Below are 20,248 nucleotides of genomic sequence, written 5' to 3' on the forward strand. Positions count from 1 at the left end.
GGCAGATCAAAACTTTGTGCCGGACCGAGACTCGAACTCGAGACCTTTGCCTTTGGCGGGCAAGAGCTCTACCATCTGAGCTACCCAAGCCAGTACTACGTCTCGTACGTAACATTTTATTTGTACGATTAACCAAATCTGTAGCATTCGTTCGTTCCTCTGCATTTTCGACACCACCTCTGATTACAGGTATGTCCTGTGGGCCAAGATTAATGAATCGCCAATACGGACTTTGTCCTTTGGACATGGGTTATGAGTCACCCTGTATATATTATCTCTGAAGATCCGAGATTATGTAACAGATGGTGTCTAAGGAGTTGCCTGCCCATAGACGTCTAGGAATCGATCAAGGGTTGTCTCTGTACATGTACATGTCTCAAGTGCTCAGCAATGGTGCGCAGGTGACACCGAGGGTGTTGCCTAACAGGGCAGTGGGGGGGGGGGGGGGGGGGGGGTTCCTTAGAGGGATCCTTTGCTGTTTTATTCACGCACTGCCAATGTCGCACACCCTTCGCTGCTCCCCACCTTCCGTGACGAGACGACATGAGGGCGCAAAAAGTGTAAACGCCCTTTGCTGCTTCGGATCACGTTCAAATTTCGCCGAATAGTTTCTAACGGTCCCTATTGGTTCCACCATATATATGGGATCAACAATATTGTAGTCGCGCTACGCTCGAAGATTGTTGAACAACTTGTCGCCATAGATTGTAATTTTCACATATTAAAGTGATCTCTAAGTAAAATATTTGTAACTTTCACGGTAGTGTTCTTCAGCATACTACTGCTGATACAATACCACATAGAACCTGATGGACCAAATATGCAGTGTTCCTTGCATGCAAGAACACGTTCGGTAAGGAAACGTAAGAAATTTCTCCTCCAGTTAATACTAAGCTAGGAAACACACAAAGCGAGCTGACCTCCACCCCCTTTTTTCCCTACACTCACATGGACGAAATAAGTGGATATGTCAGTCACGATTATCGTTAAATGATTCGCAAATTATCTAAAGTGAACAGAAACAAAAAAGAACAGTGAAATTGTTGTTGTTCAACGAAATCCTGAGCACCCTGAAGTGAAGCCTTTCCGTTGCGTGTTTCGAAATCACTTGGTTCTTTCGAACAGTTGACAGGTTGTTGGCGTGGCCGTGATGTGGCGTCACTGGCACGAAGATGCCAATCTGCGTCCCAGCACGGGGCTCGAATTAGTGCGGACTTTGGGCCACCAGTGGCATCCTGCTCTAACCGAAGCAGCATCTCGTAACGCCGTGTGTTTGGGGCCTTTAACGTATGCGGCTGATACTGCGCATAACGAACCAATCTAATGGCCGTGAACCGTACAAGTTCTAAACACTGTTAACAACCCGCACATATTGCTACTTAATGTAAACACCGCAGTGACGTCCCACGATTCGAGATTGACAGACTGTATTAAAAGTCGATAAGGAGCTGACGGCAATGTTGTTACTCACTTGTCGGTTTTTGTCTCTTAGGTGTTCGTCAAAATTTTCATCAGAAGCGGCATCTTTTGTTTCGAGAAGTCATGAGACATTGAGAAGGCACTTTTTGTGGTTTGCGGTGAAACTTTTTGGCCACTCTGTCAAATAAGAAGGCCACGAACACGGACACAGTGCAGTCTAGCCTACTTTCCCAGTATTTTTCCAGGTAAATGTTTGGTTATGAAGCGGAACGTTCGCTGCGTCTATAGTCTTGACTTTCACCTTAACCAAATTTTTACTTTTTTTCGAGTAGTATCTTTGAAAAATTTTGTCACGGGCATTACTTTAGTGTACTTCTCTCGAATGGCGGTAAACTGAAGTACAACTTGTCGGTAATCAAACCATAGTTTCTCGAGAAGAAATTGTTCGGGCGCTTTTTTACGTATGTTAAATACAGTTATACAAACATTAGCAACAAACCAGTCCCCTACCTGTAGCCCGCTTGGCCTCTCAGTAGCAATCGTTATGAAAAATCTGATAACCTGACGACACCCTTAAAAATTAGAATAGATATTGACGGTCGCACTATGCTCAACGTCACAGCCATTTCAGCATGCACATAAACTGCTTGTTTGGTGAGATTACCGACCGCTTCCGCTAAGATATTTTGTCTCGCCATAAGACATGTGTGCTGTATAGCTGCCACTACATTTTCCAAATTTTTCTATGCTATTTAAGTCCACGGAGCACGCTGACGACGGAAACCGAATGAAACCCACACGTTCTAACAGTAAATCAATTGAGTTCTACAGGTGAACGGTGTTGGTCATAGAAAGAAAGAAAAAAACGAGAATAGGACAGAAGAAACTACGAAAAGGATATCGCCATGTTCTTTACCGTTATAGAAACGTTTCGGATGAAGTGAGATCCCTACGCCCGCGACCACTGACTATTCTACGCAAAAATAGTCGACTACGACGAAACTTAGATGCTTGAACCGTAAAATCCCGAGTGAATAAGAGGTTCATGTGCTCTCTAAATTCGGAAACTCAGTTGTCGGGCTCGATACTTGTCATCAAAAAACAAACAGTGGGTCTATTCGAAGTCTTCCTGTACATTATTTTCGTCAGACCTTGTAGAAGAATGTCTGAAACGGCCACGTACGAGTACTGCTAACCCAGGGATTCCGATCTTTGTGATAGATTTTCTTGTACCCTTGTATCAAATCATATTATTTCCGAGCGCATAGAGAAAAGTATTGAGTATTTTAAGTGGACAGTGATCGTACGCTCATTTGAATTTGATTGGGTAGATGACTGTTCCTTGATACTTGGTCTTTGCTGCAGTGGGGAAAAAAAAAACCGGCGTCCCCTGAGAGTCCAGGCCCCTTGAGTTGGGTTTGCTCACTTTTATATTCAGCAGGTAGATGATGCTTTGGTTTCTCTTCATCTTCAAGGTGTGTGCTTCGACAGAGATTCAGTGTGTGTTAAATGTCATCGGAAGCCTCCTAGGCGTGTTTACATGTTAAAGAATTTTTGTTGAGTTTTGTCCCGTCAGCGTTAGAAAGGAAACAATAACGTGAGAATTCCTTCAAGGAGGATCGACGCACCGGAGATGTGCTTAAGGGGTTGTCCTTTTTGAAAATTTCAAGATTTTTTTTTTCATAAAATGTTCATTGGGATGTCCCACTTGTCACAACAAGAGCTCTTGACCTAACTTTAAAACTGTGCAACTCACTAGTACAGCGTGTGTGGTGGCAAGTCACTGTGTGCGTGCCTAGTAGGATAGTAGTGGGAGATGTATGCACTGGCGTTTTATTTGTTTAGACAAATCGCGCCGATCCGCTCAAAGATGTGCTACCGCCGCAGAGTGCTATACAGTTGACGGGCATCGCTCTTGCGTCAATAGAGACATGCTGCGGCTCCGCAGTCCGCACCGCACTGCATCCATCTAAATACTCCGCGCTGTCCCGCTGCTGTGCCTACCAATCAGCCAGCACAGCTTCACGTCACATAACGTCAGACGTTGGAGCTGGACAAAAATATGGAAACATTGTGAGAAATGCATGCAGATGATAGTCAAGCCTGCAGGTTGCACTGTTGTACGAACAGCACCTGTGTAGTGTACCCAGTTGTGGTCAGAACAGTGTTCTGTCCAGTAGTGAGAGCATTATGTCGAACGAAGTGAAATCCAACGTAAACAATTTGTGGGTGTTCGTATGGGTGCTTCCGTAGCCAAGGGAGTCGAAGTGTTTGGTGTGTCAAGAGGCACCATACCGAATATTTGTATCGCTTATAGGGAAAGCGGAAAACATCATCCGCTAAGTCACAACACAGACGAAAGTGTGTGGTCATTGAAGAGGATTGTGACTGAGAATAAGGAGACTACAGCTGCAAAAGTCATTGCAGAACTGAGCGTCACACTCGCGAACCCTGTTAGCATCAGAATAACACGAAGGGAGCTCCATAAGCAGAGAATCGCAGACTGAGTTTAAATTTCAAAGCCACTCATTAGTGCTGCAAATACCCAAATAGGGAAACATTGTGCCACATCCATAAAATCTGGATTACGGAGCATCAGATGTGTCTTGTTTCACACAGTTTCCAACTTACCAAGAGTAAAATATGGTGGACTGTGGCGTAACCAAGGTTTTGGGGCCCTCTGCAAATAAATTTTGGGTTCTTTGTTTACTAACAGAAAAAACAAATGTGAAAACGTTAGACATCCAAACGCCATAATTCAGGTAAAAAGTGAAGTAAACTGATCTGTTGATGAACAGTCCACCGCGCCATTCACTCTCTACGTCTCCAAATAACCAGCATGCTACACAACATACTACATCTAAAGTAGGGAAATAGTATGTCTGGGGCTGTAGCCGTGAAAGAGCTTCCTTCGAACCACTGAAGCCATTAAATCACCACCTCCCGCTCGCGGAATAGAGCTGTGGCGGAACAAGGCAACTAGAAGTAAAAACCAAAACTTAAAGGAAGAGCCCGCTGCTAGTTTCCAGCCACCCTGCCAGATGTTGAAGACTTTGAACAGACTACTAATTGCAGTCACAAAACTTGAAGCACTGGGACTACGTTACTAGCAATCCAACATGCGGATGTGGAGAACTTAAAGATGCGGAATACCTCTTGGTCCTTGAGTCAGCACGCCGAAGGAGCTGGTTTCAGCAAATGTTCCAGCAATCAAAACTGCCCAATTTTGGACCTCAAAAACAATTTGACATGCACAAAGTCTTGTATATATAGTGTAGATGTGTTTTAAATTTGTAAATAACTGTACTGTAGTGCATACAAAAATAATAATTGCCCAAATCGTTTAATTTTTGAACATAGCATAATTATAATGATAACCACAGCTAAACAATCTTTTGGTCTTAGTGTTATTGAGGCTTGAATGATGTAATAATTATAAATGTTAATTTAGACTCTTCAGTCATTGTGTCTTGGAATAATTCTGTATGAGTGCTAAAAGATACATTTTGCTGATTAGATTGGAAGTGGAGAAGAATATGTTGGTAAAATGTCAAATCAAAAACACCGTCAGCCGTCTATATTTCCAATTTTACATTAATTTGTTACACGTTTCGGCGTCACACTAAACCATCTTCAGCCTCTCCGACCGACGTGTGGGAAAAATCCCACCTATTGTACAATCGAAATAGGAGCCCGCATATTGTCTATGGTATCCACAGACATTTTTTTAACGACGCGATCCCTTCGATCATCACTTGCAGACTGCAATGCAAGTGATGATCGAAGGGACTGCGTTGTTAAAAAGAAGTCTACGGATACCACAGACTTAATGTTGGCCCCTATTTTGATTGTACAAGAGGTGGGATTCTTCCCATACGTCGGTCAGGGAGCCTAAAGGGGCGTAATGTAAAACCGAAACTCGTAGCAAAATATTGCAAATTTGGAAATATGGACGGCTGAAGGTGTTTCCGGTTTGACCCCGAAAACATCCTACCTAAAGATGGACTGTCTGGTGGTGGTGAAACGGCATCTCTTGCTGGTGTTCCGGTTTCAAATAGTGTTATCACCAGTTCATTTTCACAGCTGGTATCGTGTGCTCTGTGATCTTGGAAAACGTCAGAAACTTCCTCCGTTTCGTTCAGACTTTTCCCCTATATCACTTTCATTACTAATTTAAATACATCTGTTCTGGACGCGTAGTTAATTTCTAGAAGATTGTAACTGTCTTCATTGCCTGTTCAACTTCTTCGTCTCTTTTAACTTTCTTTTTTGAGCATCACTTAAGAGCTATTTCAAGACATCGTGTTTTTAGCTTAATCCAAATGTTTAGATGGAGAGGGAATAAACCTTACTAGACAGATAACTGATGTACGCAGTTTTAATGCCAGTGTCACTTTCTATTAGCAGGTTCCTTGCACTGTAACCTCTGCTGCTAGGTGTTTGATTTTTTACCAAACTGTTCAGGTTTTCAGCCTCATGTTCGGTTTTAGGTATCGGCATTTTTAGAATTCCATTCATATCACTAATTTCTTTATTTATTTGCAAAATTATCAGAGGGATTAAGGCGGTTGCTTGTTGCAATGCCTCTGTGGAAAGGGTCTTCAGTCGCTTGAATCATATATGGCCTGAAGCTACACTCCTGGAAATTGAAATAAGAACACCGTGAATTCATTGTCCCAGGAAAGGGAAACTTTATTGACACATTCCTGGGGTCAGATACATCACATGATCACACTGACAGAACCACAGGCACATAGACACAGGCAACAGAGCATGCACAATGTCGGACCTAGTACAGTGTATATCCACCTTTCGCAGCAATGCAGGCTGCTATTCTCCCATGGAGACGATCGTAGAGATGCTGGATGTAGTCCTGTGGAACGGCTTGCCATGCCATTTCCATCTGGCGCCTCAGTTGGACCAGCGTTCGTGCTGGACGTGCAGACCGCGTGAGACGACGCTTCATCCAGTCCCAAACATGCTCAATGGGGGACAGATCCGGAGATCTTGCTGGCCAGGGTAGTTGACTTACACCACCTAGAGCACGTTGGGTGGCACGGGATACATGCAGACGTGCATTGTCCTGTTGGAACAGCAAGTTCCCTTGCCGGTCTAGGAATGGTAGAACGATGGGTTCGATGATGGTTTGGATGTACCGTGCACTATTCAGTGTCCCCTCGACGATCACCAGAGGTGTACGGCCAGTGTAGGAGATCGCTCCCCATACCATGATGCCGGGTGTTGGCCCTGTGTACTTCGGTCGTATGCTGTCCTGATTGTGGCGCTCACCTGCACGGCGCCAAACACGCATACGACCATCATTGGCACCAAGGCAGAAGCGACTCTCATCGCTGAAGACGACACGTCTCCATTCGTCCCTCCATTCACGCCTGTCGCGACACCACTGGAGGCGGGCTGCACGATGTTGGGGCGTGAGCGGAAGACGGCCTAACGGTGTGCGGGACCGTAGCCCAGCTTCATGGAGACGGTTGCGAATGGTCCTCGCCGATACCCCAGGAGCAACAGTGTCCCTAATTTGCTGGGAAGTGGCGGTGCGGTCCCCTACGGCACTGCGTAGGATCCTACGGTCTTGGCGTGCATCCGTGCGTCGCTGAGGTCCGGTCCCAGGTCGACGGGCACGTGCACCTTCCGCCGACCACTGGCGACAACATTGATGTACTGTGGAGACCTCACGCCCCACGTGTTGAGCAATTCGGCGGTACGTCCACCCGGCCTCCCGCATGCCCACTATACGCCCTCGCTCAAAGTCCGTCAACTGCACATACGGTTGACGTCCACGCTGTCGCGGCATGCTACCAGTGTTAAAGACTGCGATGGAGCTCCGTATGCCACGGAAAACTGGCTGACACTGACGGCGGCGGTGCACAAATGCTGCGTAGCTAGCGCCATTCGACGGCCAACACCGCGGTTTCTGGTGTGTCCGCTGTGCCGTGCGTGTGATCATTGCTTGTACAGCCCTCTCGGAGTGTCCGGAGCAAGTATGGTGGGTCTGACACACCGGTGTCAATGTGTTCTTTTTTCCATTTCCAGGAGTGTAGAAACAAATTGAACGCGGATATGATAAAAGCAGAATCATGCGTTTGTTGTAATTTAAATCTCGCAGCATGCAACGACCTGTACCAAAATATTAAAGTCAACAAACATACGCCGAAATCTGTAACTAGCAATAATGTATTTTTTTAAATTTTACTTTACCCATGAACCATAGACCTTGCCGTTGGTGGGGAGAGGCTTGCGTGTCTCAACGATACAGATAGCTGTACCGTAGGTGCAACCACAACGGAGGGGTATCTGTTGAGAGGCCAGACAAATGTGTGGTTCCTGAAGAGGGGCAGCACCCTTTTCAGTAGTTGCAGGGGCAACAGTCTGGATGATTGACTTGTCTGGCCTTGTAACACTAACCAAAACGGCCTTGCTGTGCTGGTACTGCGAACGGCTGAAAGCAAGGGGAAACTACAGCCGTAATTTTTCCCAGGGCATTGAGCTTCGCTCTATGGTTAAATGATGATGGCGTCCTCTTGAGTAAGATATTCCGGAGGTAAAATAGTCCCTCATTCGGATCTCCGGCAGGGTCTACTCAAGAGGACGACGTATTCAGGAGAAAGAAAACTGGCGTTTTACGGATAGGAGCGTGGAATGTCAGAATCCTTAATCGGGCAGGTAGGTTAGAAAATTTAAAAAGGGAAATGGATAGGTTGAAGTTAAATATAGCGGGAATTAGTGAAGTTTGATGGCAGGAGGAACAAGACTTCTGGTCAGGTGAATACAGGGTTATAAATACAAAATCAAATAGGGGTAATGCAGGAGTAGGTTTAATAATGAATAGGAAAATAGGACTGCGGGTAAGCTATTACAAACAGCATAGTGAACGCATTATTGTGACCAAGATAGATACGAAGCCCACGCCTACCACAGAAGTACAAGTTTATATGCCAACTAGCTCCGCAGATGACGTAGAGATTGATGAAATGTATCATGAGATAAAAGAAATTATTCGCATAGTGAAGGGAGACGAAAATTTAATAGTCATGGGTGACTGGAACTCGATAGTAGGAAAAGAAAGAGGAGGAAACGTAGTAGGTGAATATGGAATGGTACTAAGTAATGAAACAGGAAGCTGCCTGGTAGAATTTTGCACAGAGCATAACTTAATCATAGCTAGCACTTGGTCCAAGAATCATAAAAGAAGGTTGTATACATGGAAGAATCCTGGAGATACTGACAGGTTTCAGATAGATTATATAATGGTAAGACAGAGATTTAGGAAGGAGGTTTTAAATTGTAAGTCATTTCCAGTGGCAGAAGTGTACTCTGACCACAATTTATTGGTTATGAACTGTAGATGAAAACTAAAGAAACTGCAAAAAGGTAGGAATTTGAGAAGATGGGACCTGGTTAAACTAAAGGAACCAATGGTTGTAGAGAGTTTCAGAGAGAGTATTAGGGAACGATTGACAAATACAGGGGAAAGAAATACAGTAGGAGAAGAGTGGATAGCTTTGAGAGATGAAATAGGCCACAGAGCGTAAAGTAGGTAAAAAGTCGAGGGCTAGTAGAAATCCTTGGGTAACAAAAGAGATATTGAATTTTATTGATGAAAGGAGAAAATATAAAGATGCAGTAAATGAAGCAGGCAAAAAGGAATGCAAACGTCTCAAAAATGAGATCAACAGATAGCAGGTGTAGATACATGTGAAAATTACCGAACTATCAGTTTAATAACCCATGGCTGCAAAACACTCATGCGAATTCTTTACAGACGAATGGAAAAACTGGTAGAAGCCGACCTCGGGGAAGGTTAGTTTGGATTCCGTAGAAATGTTGGAACACGTTGGCAATACTGACCCTACGACTTATCCTAGAAAATAGATTAAGGAAGGACAAACCTACGTTTCTAGCATTTGTAGACTTAGAGAATGCTTTTGATAATGTTGACTGAAATACTCTCTTTCAAATACTGAACGTGGCAGGGGTAAAATACAGGGACCGAAAGGAAATAAAAACTTTGAGGTTCGCCGATGACATTGTAATTCTGTCAGAGACAGGAAAAGACTTGGAAGAGCAGTTGAACGGAATAGACAGTATCTTGAAAGAAGGATATAAGATGAACATCAACAAAAGCAAAACTAAGATGATGGAATGTAATCGAATTAAATCGGGTGATGCTGCGGAAACAGAATAGGAAATGAGGCACTTATCAGTAGTAAAGGAGTTTTGCTATTTGTGGAGCAAAATAACTGATGATGGTCGAAGTAGAGAGGATATAAAATGTAGACTGGCAATGGCAAGGAAAGCGTTAGTGAAGAAGAGAAATTTGTTAACATGGAGTATAGATTTACGTGCCAGTAATTCGTTTCTGAAAGTATTTGTATGGAGTGTAGCCATGTATGGAAGTGAAACGTGGATGATAAATAGTTTAGACAAGAAGAGAATAGAAGCTTTCGAAATGTGGTGCTACAGAAGAATGCTGCAGATTGGATGAATAGATCACATAACTAATGAGGAGGTATTGAATAGAATTGGAGAGAAATTTGTGGCGCTACTTGACCAGAAGGAGGGCTCGGTTGGTGGGACATATTCTGAGGCATCAAGGGATCACCAATTTGGTATTGGAGGGCAGCGTGGAGGGTAAAAATTGTAGAGGGAGACGAAGAGACGAATACACTAAACAGATTCAGAAGGATGTGGGTTGCAGTCGGTACTGGGAGAAGCAGCAGTTTGCACAGGATAGAGTAGCTTGGAGAGCTGCATGAAACCTGTCTCTGGACAGAAAACTACAACGATAGCAGTGTTTTATTCTGTTCACACTCATCTCAGCGAATCCTTTCGTCAGTTTATCTGGGAATGCTGAATTTAACGCTAAGACCGTCACAAAGATAGAAAAAAAAAGCATGAGGGATTGTTAGTAGGAGAGGCTATTGTTGCAAACGTCAATGGAAGGAGATACACAATGAAGAAGGTAGCGCATTCTAGAACGCTGTCTGGCGTAGCGGCCACAGCTTGTGTAGAAAAATAGCACTGGTGGATTTTGTATGCTGCGTGCAGTGCTGGCCCACACACGCTGCAGCATGCTGCACAAAATTTTTGCTGGCACACTTCTGTTTGCTTCTCTTTAATGGGTTTACACGGATAAATTGAATACAAGAAGACATTTTCAAATGTGTCGCTTAAGTTAGTTTGGATCCCCGCAAAAGATGGGGCCGCCCATTAAAACGTCCCCCACGTTCGCACTGCAGGACCCTTATCTTCACCACTGATGGTGGGGTCGGTGATGATTTGGGCAGCCGTATTGAGGTATTTCTTGAGCACTATGATAACTCTGCAAATTCTTATTACTGCAAGGATTATGTGACCGTTTTGGCTGATGTATGTCCATCCCATGGTACAGTGTTTGTTTGCGAATGCTGATGATGTGTTCCAAGACTACAGAACCCTGTCAAGCAATTCGCATTGTCCAAAAGTGGTTTTGCGAACACGAAGATGAATTGTTGCATCTCTTTTCTCCACCACAGCCACCAGATCTCAATATTATTGAGCCTCTTGGATATACTTTGGAGAGAAGGGGCCGTGATCGCTGTACACACCCATCATCGTTACCGAACTTCCCACTATTTTGCAGGGGAATGGTAATAGATTCTCATGGGGACCTGTATTTGTCCATACCGAGAAGACTGGAAACTGTTTTGAATGTCAGTGGGTTTCTACCACGCGATAGGCGTGGTAATGTGTTGTTACATTTTTTTCCAATCCCTGCATGTATAATTCCGTTCTGTAGGAACGTGGGTCACTCGTATTTTGTGCTAGTATCACGTATAGCCTGTCGTCACTATCGGCGGTAATTTGAGGGCTGTGCATAATCTGAACCAATTCTCAAACCTGTTGTGCAGTTCTGCAGGCAATATTTCGGTGACAATTTCCCTTTCAAGTCTGTAATGCACGAGCACACCACCTCACGCACATCTCTTGAGCATCTTGCTCCAGGAGGCAAGAATCAGCAGAGTTGAAAGATACACATCTGCTAACATGAACCCGACTGAGCATGGTTGGTTGCACCGTGTCGCCGCAGAAGCCTCTCTCACACACTGGGTAACTTAGAAGGCCGACGACGAAGGGCGTGAGGGTCTTCAGCAGCAACATCTCGACCTTCTTGTGCCGAGCAGGATGCAAGAAGTTGCAACTCGCACGCGGGAGCGACCCGTTCCTGAATGCTACGCAGCAGCAGATTTTGAAATCGCACACTTGTATTTTCGAACAGGCTTGCCTGTATTTTCGTTACTTGTTTTTAACTCGAAGCAATGTTTTTTAGTTACCTTACGCTGTTTTTCTCGTTTCCTGCTCGCATTTTAGCAGATGTACACGAGGAAAACTTTTTGAGCCGTTTATCTCTAAGGTACAACGTTCAGATGTGGGTAATGCAAAATAAGAACATACGAGGGGAGCTGTAACTGAGAATAAACGTAGTCACCGCACTCTTCTGTGGCTTATTTGCACGGTGAACAATAAAGCGTTGTCAGTATATTTGTTGATGATTCTGTATTTGTCAGAAGCACATTCGCGGTATCTAAAATTGTTGCATGTCTACCAAGTTGCGCTGGCAATTAGCGCTTTGCAGCAAAGTAGGCGTAGCTGTAACGATGCATGTTTAGTTTATTCCAACACCTGAAGTGTCTCCACTTGGAACACTCACTACGTACTAAAATTGTACATTTGTCTCCACTACGAGATATTAATTATAGCTTTCGGTTTGTTGTAAGACGAAGGGGCTATTGCAGTCATAGATTTTTGAAGACATAAAATTACTTGATGAGGTATTTATGCTTATCTCAAAAACACGCGAATGTGAGACTTATACTTAGTCTCTCCGAGTAAACAGTTTCTCTGCTCTGTAAAGAGACTGTCGGTTAAGTACGTAGCGGATCGCTGACGAGTGTGTGTGCAGCGAATGGCGTCCCCGGCGGAGGAACTCGCCGCTTGTGCGGCACGGTGCGGCGCCCCCACGTGTCAGGTTGGCGCCGGATGAGCCCGCCGTGGCCCACTTCTGGCTATTCCCGGACACCGCAGAGCACGGCGAGAAAGTTGGACAGCCAGTAGCTCTCCCCATTGACATTCTGCCGAGTCCACATGGCGCGATTAAGATGACGCCGTAACCTGAATAGCGCGCCACTCTATCGTTGCTTTCCTGATATTACGTACGGTACATCAGTAACCTCGTGAGGCCTCCCCTAAACCACAAGCCTATTAGCACAAAGTTTTGGTCGACTCAATTATCTCCCGTATGTCGGTGGGTTATTATTACAGAACAACTTCAGGTACCCAAAATGTCTCCGTGGTGTCACCTGTTGACAGGGCAAGTCGTAGTATAATGCGTGGTGATCGTTAAGGTTTTCAATTTTGAATAACCCTAATAATATTGCTGATCTGAAGAGCTGTAGCAATAAAACAATCTGTATCAATAAAAGGCTGATCACCTTTGGTATCAAATTTGAGACGTTCTTTACGCATCGAAATGCAGATATGTTAGAATGATATAGAACAAACCCAGAAATATTATGAACTATGGTAATATTAGTGTCATTCCATAGTTTTTATGTGCATATCGGGAAGATGTTCGGAAGCGTTGGGCTGGACCGTAGTAGAGCTGCTTTGCTATTGCTTCCCGCCGACTTCACATCTTATGTTGCGCTCATTACACCTGTTTTAGATACGCTATAGACAAGCAGAAATATAATAGGAAGGCCAAGACTGAGAGGGAGATCATCTGGTATCATGGGAATGAAATTAATATTTAAATCATCTCCATTTCAGTTATATTACAACACTATCGCTTCTTGGAATAGTAATACAAGTAGCAAATGTATTTACATTCCAGTTTACTTATGTAATGGTCAGTAGGCTAACTGTATGCACTACGTGTCTCAAACATGGATCTCGCGATATCGCAGCCAAGGTTTTGATGGCTTTCCTTGGCTGTATGATGAATGTCGGAACACTCCCTTAAAATAAGTTCGCAGTCGGGAGCTATGTACCTCTCTTCCTCCCACCTATTTCCCATTGAAGACATACAGACCACATGACTGAAAAGAGATTCCCTGTGTAACGGCAGTCCCGCTCTTTCCGTGGAGATAAATAAGAAACGAAAAGCCATTAGATTGGTTATTGCGCCGCTTTGGCGGGTGCTGATGTAGATATTTCAGATTTGTAATTTGTCTTCATTGTACAGTTTAACCAAGTCGAAGGTTTGAGTTTGAACATCATCCACAAAATTTTTGTCCCTTACATTCAGAAAACTGTTTTCATAGGCTTCTTGAGCTCCATTCTCTCGTGTTCCATTATGTAGATAAATATGCTTATTTAATAGTTTCAGTAGCAAATATGAGGTTGCAAAATGGGTTTCTGAAATATAAAATAAGTTGATCTCTGGCTTGATTTTTCTCCTAGTTTGAAACCAACACTGCAAATTCCGCACAGGCTTTTTTTGGTAACTGATAATTTAAGTAAGAACGTCGCTTCTGCTGCGCTGTTTCTGTCTAGAACGCAAGTTATTGTACGCACGTACAGCATAATTCCACTAGCCGTTGTCCTGGAGCGAGGAGTGAACAAGAAGACTCTGTCTTCAGCTGTGAGAAAAACTCTCGCCCCGGCGCAGCCATATGGCATTGCAGCTGTGGCCACCCAGAACCGTGGACTATGCTCCGAAATTCCTGAATCTATATATAGGACTGGTCCACGGGTGGCTTTATGTGGCGGTGGGGGGAGGGGGGGGGGGGAAGCAACAGCTGAGGGCCAAATCTTCGCGTTGGCCGTCACTGTGATAAAAACATCCATACTCAACACGCCCAGTACAGCCATCCAGCCACGTGTGATTCTGAAAAATGGATCCGAATCGAATCTTACCAGACTCACGGCGCCCAGCGTAAACACAATACGTTAATTAAACATTTAAATTTGATTTTCTCCCTTTCTGCATCAAACAGGAGACGTTTTTTTACTTATTAGCAGAAACTATCGCCCTTCGTCCTGTAACAAAAGTATCTGTGAATGATTTCCTTCATTAAGATTCAAAATATGTGTTTTCCGTCGCAGCCAGGAAGAGCTGCGATGTTTGCCGTTGACTGGATGCTTACGTGACAGCACGAGAGGAATCGCAACGACACTTGAGCTGTGTGTGATGTGCAGGTGTGCATCACTAGAATGTCATTATGTTGTCGACATTGTAGTCCCTTCCGGCAGCTGTTGGGTTTCACGCTGTGTGAATGAAGGGTGTTTCACAGCATCCGTTGTTTGGTTTCGTGGGGAACACCGCTAATAACCTGAGATATTTCGACGTCACCTATTACCTTTTTTGCAGCCCTATTTCGGCCGAACGTTTCCTAGCAATCACTAAACCGGTAACATGTTGCTTGTCCTCTTAAACTGTGGGTGTGTTGGGGGGGGGGGGGGGGGGTAACGTCAGTGATGCGACGTGCAAGCGGCAGTGACCTGGCAGTTATTCGGTGCAGTGGGATGGCTACCCAGCGCAGTGTGGTTCAGAGGCGACTGGAAGCTATATAGACGGTATGCTCCCTCGCACATAGTGGCATATAACATACAAATGCTGTTACTTTTTGTACGAGGGTGAGTCAAATAAAAACCTTAAATTAAAAAAAATATATTATTTATTGTGCAGAAGTGGTACAAAGCTGTATCACTTTTCAACATAATCTCCCCCACGCTCAATGCAAGCCCTCCAGCGCCTACAAACTACTGACAGCAATCCACGCTTTGATTTGATTGCAGGCCGCAGATGATCTTTTATGAGATCTGTGTATGATGCACTGGTGACAGTGGTCCCTCTAAGCATGTAATGCTCCAAAATGACACCTTTTTCGTCCCAAAAGAGAGTCAGCATAATCTTCCCTGCTGATGGTTCTGTTCGAAACTTCTTTGGTTTTGGTGATGAGGAATGGCGCCATTCTTTCCTCGCTCTCTTCGTTTCCGTTTGGTGAAAGTGAACCCAGGTTTCGTCCCCAGTAACGATTCTTGCAAGGAAGCCATCACCTTCTCGTTCAAAGCGCCGAAGATGTTCTTCACAAGAATCAACACGTCGTTCTCTCATTTGAGGAGTCAGCTGCCGTGGCACGCATCTTGCAGACACTTTGTGAAACTGGAGCACATTGTGCACAATGTGGTATGCTGACCCCTGACTAATCTGTAAACATGCTGCAATGTCATTCAGTGTCACTCGGCGGTTTTCCTTCACTATGGCTTCAACTGCTGCAGTGTTCTGTTGAGTCACAACTCGTTGTACCTTACCTCCAGCATCTTCCACTGAAGTCACACCATTTGCGAACTTCCTAGACTTACTGTTGTGACAAACATGCATCACCGTACTGAACCTTCATTCGTCGATGAATTTCAGTATGTTTCAAGCTTTCACTACACAAAAACCGAATAACAGAACGCTGTTCTTCCATGGTGCAAGTCTCAAGTGGGGCGACCATCTTTATACTGATATTGCGACGCGATGTGTGCATCTGCACTATGCTGCTACCTACAGGCCATTCTGCACGCTGTTTGTAGCACGCTTACCAACTCACAGGATAACTGCGCGAAATTTCGATTTGTTATTACAAATTGAAGGTTTTCGTTTGACTCACCCTCGTACGTGGTTTTGCATGGAAATCTTAGCCTGTTGACGACAGTTAGTCGTTATTTACTTTCTGTAAGGTCTCTGCATGCGTAAACAAAAAATAAAGTAAAAAAACTGATTTTTATAAATACTGTACGTTAATGATTTACTACTGAGGGTACCCAAAAGCGGCAAAGCGGTGCTTTCATGGCCGAAGTTGTATAACGAAACAACTAACAAAGAGAGTTATAGAAACATTCGTCCAATTTCACAGGATTAATCTACATGAATTAAGAGAAAAACTTCATGTTTTACGCATAGGACTATATAGTTTTTAATTACAAAACCACTTGATGTTACAGGAGCACATATTTTACATGCTTACACGCACTACGCTCGGATTGAAGTTTTCATTTGCCTTTCACAAATGCCCACCGGACGATGCTCTAGCTGGTCGCATACGTCTGCGAGCGTGTATGCTGCCGTTATACGGCGCTGCAGTTCACCGAAAGTTGCTGAAAGGGGAGGCAGGTAGGCGCACTCTTTCACAACTCCATCACTCCTAAAAGTTGGTACAAACGACATACCGCGACATCAGACGCCCTTGAGGCCCAATAGTACAATGCGAGCTCCTTACGCCTCTTATGGTCAATCCATTGTTGCTCATTGCGAGGAAAATGCTGTTACATGCATGTATCACTACGATATGTTCAGTTTTGTTCAGGATTGAAACATTCGCAATGTTACCGCAGTTCTGAAAACCGCCCGATCTTCCACATATCCAGGTACATGATTCTTTCAACAATTATTTCCTCAGAAATAGACGGGCCGTAAATTTTTCTCGTTGAGCGTCGTAAAACACACTAATCTTTTTTAGTCTCTTTCTCGTGCTCGACTATAGCACGTGGTTGCTTGCAGACCTTCGCCCCCTTCTTCCGTACGTTCCCGCGAATCATCAAGCATACTTCACAAGTATATTTATTTAGCAAGAAAACATGTATCACACAGCAGAGGGCGAAGAGGAGGCAGCTGTGGATGACACCTGACATTACTGACATATTCGTTTCTCACAACACAACCCGGAACAGCACTCTGTCGTCTTCGGTGCATTACACATTATGCCTTATAGTTACGTCTTTCTTTATATTCATTAGTTAATTAATTATGTTTTATTATGTGCTCCTTCTTACTTATATTAATGATTAATATTAGAGCAACTCTTGCAAAAAGTTAACGTTACAGGAAAACAGTTTTGGGTATCACACGCATGAATACATACATTATGTAAATAACATTATCGATGAAACTAGCGGTCAGAAACCTTGACTGTCTGTCAAATACCATTTTAAAATTACTTTATATGTTCACGTCTGAACACTTCTTAATGTGTTTATCAATTCTGTTAATAAAGCGCAGTAAATCTGTAATCCCATTGGTCTACAAATCTAGTTTTTGGTGCATACGCCCCTTGCATTTCTCTCAAAACTAGCTTTTTATTCTAAGGGCCTCAATTAATATAGCTATAAAAAGAAAACATGTGTTTTACTTTCCTTAACGATACACTAATTAGCTCTTCTACAGGTATAGCACGTCTTAAAATTGTATCGTGCTTTCCTGTGGGTGGCCCAGTTATTTTAACAAGCTCATTGAAAATAGCACTGCTCAATCGGTAAAAAGCGAAAACCTTTTTTCGGATGTGTAGTGGTTTAGAATGCAGTGTGTAGAACTTTCCTCTTAATTATCTGCCATTGTATACCGCTTGTGCCCAATATTCTAGGCTTAATAATTTCTTAATTATTCTCCTCCTTACGTTTTACAATAGAAGTATTAATATAAGATCTTTTTGACAACATTCTGTTGAAAAAAAATTGCACAATCCAAGTGTACCTTTATGGCTACCAATTGGACTGGCTGTGGGCCAGTCTGCGGACTAACTGAAGCAGTCAGCCTTGAGGCAGTCCAGTCCCACCTGTTTATCGTTCGCTAGTTTGGCCTGAAGTATGCGCCTGCCCTAAGACTCGTCCGAAGACACTGCATTTTGCCGCTCAGTTTCTGGTCAGTGGAAGCCGACACAATGGAATGCGTGCCACCAGTCCAGCGTACAGCGGATGACGTCGAACCGTCGACGCAGACACGTCCACACTTGTTGCAATCCGCGGGACCTATGCTTGCACTGTTATAGGAATCATCTGTTTTTGGAGTCATTCAGACCGTTCCTTCTAGGTGCAGCAATTTCCAGAAAAAGTAGCGTATATAGGGCCCTTATGTAGAGATATTTAAATTGCCTTAAATTTATTAATGTACTGTCGTGTTAGAATCACTCCTTCAGACACTTTTTCTCTCTACTGTATTCCTTGACGAAATGAGCCATCTATTTACAATTTTTGAAGTCGCCATCAAATTATATTCACTGAAATTTAAAGTACAGAAAGAAGTTACATTGGTGCTCGAACTGTGGGTATCCGTCAACTAATACTTTTCCAGTGCCAGACTTACTATAAGACGCAGATCACCCATCAGCCTATTATCTTTCTACAACCTCGTGAACATGTCAGTCTAGCTACTTGCCAGAAAACATCTTCTGCTGGAAGAGAAACGTGTTGGTATCGTCACCTGTGTCAACACCGTTTCACACAAATATTTACATAGCTTTCACACTATTGGCGTGATGGAAGCGTTTGAAGCAGTACAGGACAGAGGCAAAATCTTGTCATCCATGCACATGAATATTGTATCAGATGTAGTTACAAATATTTTTTTGACCCTGAGATTTTGTTTTTTAGCTTGCTAGCCACTGTTCTGAACTGTGGGCTTATTCATAAATGTAGAATAGTTTCACTACTATGCTTTATCTACGTACATACACTAGAAAGTCTGTGCAGTCTTCTAAGCTAGTGTGGTTCGTGGCAGTTTTGCACTTTGCACTTGTGACTCTTATTACACGTTTATCGATTTTGAACACACAAAAAGCAGAATTTGAGTTCTTTGTTGTTATAACATGACTGTTATCTAAAGGTTCATGTGCCTGTAAGACTTTAAAGGCATTTGTTCTATTTGTAAGATCCTAATCGAGATTTGAGTTGTTTGGTGACTACATAACTGAAAATATTGATGTGTATTAGTCGTGTAGACGATATTTCCTACTTCTTGAGCATTGCATAGTAATATCCATACTATAGTGTCGCAAACAACAGAAGTTGATAATAACGAGAGCCCCGTTCATTTACCAGTTATGCAGTTGCTATTTGAAACTATATGGCTGATCGTACAATTATGTGTGTTTTCAGTTGTAGCATAATGACCAAATAGAGCAATTATCTTCCCACTTGCTTTATGTAGCGTTCACAAGTTTTTCACGTTGTGAACGCCATATTACCTGTGCTCATCTAGATGATGATGTACATACGAAAGACAGTGAACTCTTTTTGTCATTCGCTGCGTTTCTGTCTTGAAACGCATAGATGATAACTATTTTCACACAACGAAGTGGGGATAACTCATCCCACCGGACTGCTTCCGTTATGTCGAAGTGTCACCCGTCGACGCGCTGCGAGTAAGCAACATGGAGCTTTCAGTCTCTTCTGCCTTCAGTTGTCGGTGTACGTGGTGTTTTAGGTATGTCTGTTTCACGGGAGCGAAAAAATATGTACTGTCCAGTTTAGATCTCTGATGTGATGTGGCTGCCACTAGAACAGTTCTGGATGTGACGAATAGGATTTAGGCCTCAAAGTATATCTTGTCCTAAAAATCCGAGCGCCCACTGATGTGAGGTGGATCGACGGTAAGATCGTGACTTTGATTTGGCGAATGATGAAACTTCATGTCTAGCCGTTATTGTATTGGATGATAATTAAGGTGGCGTACTGGGTAACAAAATGTGTTTTGAACAAGTCCTGTTTCAACCAGTTCTACCGTGGTGTTTCGTTTTTTCCGAGTGTTTGTCGCTACAGTAAATGCCAGAATCTGGCATGCAGTTTGTTGGAGGGATAGTGGACAAAAGTTATGTTTGATGGTTTGGGATGCCATGCGATCTGTACTCCTCTGACAGGAGACAATCTGAATAGTGATCCCATAAGGGAGATATTTCGGCTGAGTTACTGCCTCACTTCAGGCAACTCAACACGCCATATTTTAGCAGCACAATATTCGACCACATGGGGCGAGGAAAGTGAAAGCGTCCTTCGAAATATAGGTACCACT

At 43.6% G+C, this 20,248-nt stretch overlaps 1 protein-coding gene across 8 annotated transcripts in view; it reads left to right on the forward strand.

Annotated features, from left to right (window-relative positions):
* LOC126365377 (carnitine O-palmitoyltransferase 1, liver isoform) overlaps positions 1-20,248 on the forward strand; it is a 234,911-nt gene that overhangs the window by 43,423 nt on the left and 171,240 nt on the right. The gene's annotated exons all lie outside the window — the stretch shown is intronic.

This window comes from Schistocerca gregaria, chromosome 1 (genome assembly GCF_023897955.1).
Source record: "Schistocerca gregaria isolate iqSchGreg1 chromosome 1, iqSchGreg1.2, whole genome shotgun sequence".
In the NCBI taxonomy this organism is placed as follows: Eukaryota; Metazoa; Arthropoda; class Insecta; order Orthoptera; family Acrididae; genus Schistocerca; species Schistocerca gregaria.